The sequence below is a fragment of the Triticum aestivum genome, chromosome 6B (assembly GCF_018294505.1).
Source record: "Triticum aestivum cultivar Chinese Spring chromosome 6B, IWGSC CS RefSeq v2.1, whole genome shotgun sequence".
Lineage (NCBI taxonomy): Eukaryota > Viridiplantae > Streptophyta > Magnoliopsida > Poales > Poaceae > Triticum > Triticum aestivum.
This window is the reverse complement of record NC_057810.1, coordinates 583,942,140-583,945,908: the sequence shown is the minus strand read 5'-3', so window position 1 is coordinate 583,945,908 and position 3,769 is coordinate 583,942,140.

Here is a 3,769-nt window from a genome sequence, read left to right as displayed (position 1 = left end):
CGTAGAGACGAGTGGTAGTACGAAGCAAGTATGGGGGTTACTGGCACAAGACTCGATCTACGGTCGACTCGGGAGGTTGTAATATTTCCTGCATGATTAGCATAACAATGCTTATATCTCAAACAACAGCTGGGCACATCACACGACATACCCTCATGCCATACTGGTCACGACCGTCTCGACGGAGGGCTAGGGACAAGACCGTGTCTACCCAAGACAGAGGCCTTCCCGGCTTCCCGTCCGGTATGCATGAAGACGTATGACGGTGATTCCCATTACAAATCATGTCAACTTTATCAGCATAAAATCATCAATATGCACCCGAGGGTAGGATCACATCCTCACATAAAATGACGCATGCACGCGTCGAGGTGGTGTTATCTCCAAGTCAACAACACACACAAAAGTATTACAGCAGGGTTCAGAATGCTTGCCTTCAGGTCATGGAACAGGAGGGTGCATCCAAAACATCTTGAAATCTTCAAAAATCCTATTTAAAATAATATATATGAATTAACACACAACACAAAACAGCACTAAAAGTTGTTTTGAATTTTTTTCAAATAAATCTTAAAATAAACTAGACAATATTTGAAAGAGGAAGGAAAAAGAATTACTTCATTTGGAGTTGTATTTAAAAAGATACAGCCGGTCAAAGTTTGGTCAAAATCTTTTTTTTAAATAAAACAGAAAAGAAAAACGTTTCAAAATATACGTACACGTCGAAGGCGTAATCTGGGAATACGCTTCCACTTATCCAGCGTGGCTGCGTCTGAGTCACTGACAGTGGGCCCGCCTGGCCCACCAGTCAGGTTTGACTAGTCTATTCTCCCTCCTCTTCCCCCGCCCGAGAGAGGGGGCGGGATTCCGGCGACGCTCGCCGGTGAACGGCGGCATCATTCAACAAATGGAGGTCACCCGTGGGCTCAGGGGGTCGAGGCGGTTACTCCGGTGGTGGTCTCGTCCTCTGGGGTGGTCGGGGCTGCCGGCGGTGAGCTTCACGGCGGACGGTGATCGTCGGAGAAAGTGATTTTGAGGCGGCAGTGGCTTTCGACCAAAATCGAGTAGGGGGACACGCTCACGGTAGGAAGGGAATGTTCCTGGTGGAGAGAATGGAGAGGGGGAGGTCTTGGTCGCGCTGGAATGGGCGGGTCAGTGGCGGCGGCTGGAGTCGCCGGAGAGGAAGGAGATGACCCCTTTCCCTATGATTGACGGCTAGGGGGGTACGGATGGGATGGTGTGAGGCTGCCTGCGTGCGAGTTTGATCTCGGGGGCCTCTTATATAGGTGATGGAGGTCAGTTTGCGGCGGCCGGGATAAGCTTGCCGGCGAACCGCCCTGCTGTAGCTAGGGCGACGTGGTGGCGACGAGCGCTAGTGGACACGATTGCGGATGAGTACGCACTGTTCTAGGAGGCAGGTGGCAAGCGTTGGCGGCTTGGGCGGCGCTGCCACGGCCGGGCCTGCAAGCGGCCATCAGCTAGACGCCACGGTTGTCCTGACGGCGGCGCTGTGTGGTGCCCGGTTGGTCGGGGAGGTGTGGAGATGCAAGGGGACACGGCATGCTGGCTGGGGCCGGTCATGGGCCGGATTTGGGTGCGGGGTGTGACGCGGCGTCTCGGGCGCACGGGTGCCAAACGCACGCTCTGGGCGCGCCCAGAGCACGTCCGGGACATGCTCGACGAAATGCCAGGGCATCCTAGGGGTTGCGGTTGAGGCTGGCAATTAACATGACTAGTCTGGCTTAGCAAGGGGACTAAGGGACATGGTGGATTGGTCAGGGGCTCAAGTTCACCATGTAAACTTGAATTCATGCCAAATCTGGCTGTGCACTCAAAGTGTTTGACAAAATGCCAAAGGTACCTAGGTAGTTCTTGGAGTGGCCAAATTCTCCAGGGCAGTGTCTCTATGGGTGCAAGAGAGTGTGGTGAAGTTAGTTTGCAAGAAGGAGAAACTTGCTAGTGCAAGTTTTGCAAAACTACACTTCTGGACAGGAAGTAAATGGCATTATAACATGGGCCAAAAGTGTTCCAAACAGGGCATGCTCCTGGACTTAGGGGTTTTGCAGGGTTGACTACAAGCATGAGAAAGCATAAAGTCACTTGAGCAAGGAAGGATGGGGTTGCAGTAGAAAACACAAGTCTGGTCCAGAATGAAAAAGAGTTGATGCACTCAAATATTTCAAACAACAACACTGGGTTTTTGCATAAAGTTGGATGGCATGTTACTACTGACATCCCATAATTTTGGTGGAGGCTCTAGGGAAATATTTAATTGGGTTGTAGTGCAAAAGTGCTCACTGGACCAGAGAAGAAAAACATGTGTAACACTCAAAAATAAGCAATGAAATAATTTTATTATTACACAAATGTGATCTAGGTGCATCATATGACATCTCCAAATTTTGGTTGAAATATTAGTTAAAGTTATCAACAGGTTGCAGTACAAACAGAGCTCCAAAATTTCAAACAAGCCATTTAATGATTAAAGCTCAGGATGAAATAATTAAATATATAAATCTACTGATTTAGAAAATGTTTTAATGAGATGTCATAGAAGTCCAACATTTTGGAAAGCTCCACTTGGGAAAGATAAAACCCAACAACATAAAAGAAAAGTTTTCTTTCTGAAATCCACAGAGAAGTCCAGAATGCAAAAATTTAAAACTCCTGGCAAGATTTTAATATCAAAAACTTGGTTAAATATTTGGGGTGTTACAATTACTAACCCCCTAAAAAAATCTCGTCCTCGAGATTTGCTAAGGTCTGAAAAACAAAAATTACTCTTACTAGATCAAAAGATCATTTTACACAAGCGGTAAAAAGAGGCTACAGTGAGAGGGCAATAAGTGGTGAATAACTACAGTGTGGGCACTGGCGTTGTGTGGAGAAATTCCACGTTCCGGACAACTAGTGATTTCTACACAAGACGCAGTGAATTTTAGAATAAATTCTAAATTCAACAATACGCTGGTCGTACCCGAGAGCACAGTGCTCCCTCTGGCTGACAGGTGGGACCGGGGCCCACTGTCAGTCTCTCCTTCTTCCTCTGGCTCTCTCTTCTACCTCTCTCCCGCGCGCTCTCCTGGCTTTCTCCACCGGCGACGACTAGCGCGTAGGGCATTTAGGCCGTACTGCGGTAGTGCGCGGCGTGCTTGCTGCCGGTGCAGTGTGCACTCACGTCGCAGGCCAGTGCGCTGTCGGCACTGCTCGCGGATTCGCCTCCGAACACCGGCGATCGGGCGACGAGCGGCGCTGGTGGACTTCGTCCATCGTACACCGATCTCGAGCTATAAAACGACCGTGGTGCTCCTTCTTCATCTTCGCACCTAGCCTCGCTTCTCCTCCTCCTTCTCCTCCATTTCTGCTCACCGGAGCTCGAGACGAGGCTCCAATGGCGGAGACGGTGCCGGACTGGTACGTGATCCTAGTGTGTGGAGGGCTGGCGGCAGTGCTGGGGCTCTCTGTGCTCCTGTGCGCGATGATCTATGATGATCGTTGTGATGCTGCCGCTCGGGTGTTGGCTCTCCACGGTGGCGGTGATCACGAGGATTAGGCGTAATCCAGAGTGTTAACCATTATCGGTGTGCTGGGGGTGGATGGTGTCCGGATGATTATCCGTTAATCTCTCCCTTGGAGGCTTGTGGAGCACTTAGGGGGTGGTTGGTGTGATGCAACATGGTTGCGTGTATTTCAGGTAGTGTAAGAGTCCGAGTGGTTGTGGGTCTGCTGCCGTGGTGCTGCGTGAAATAAAACGAATAATCCATGCAGC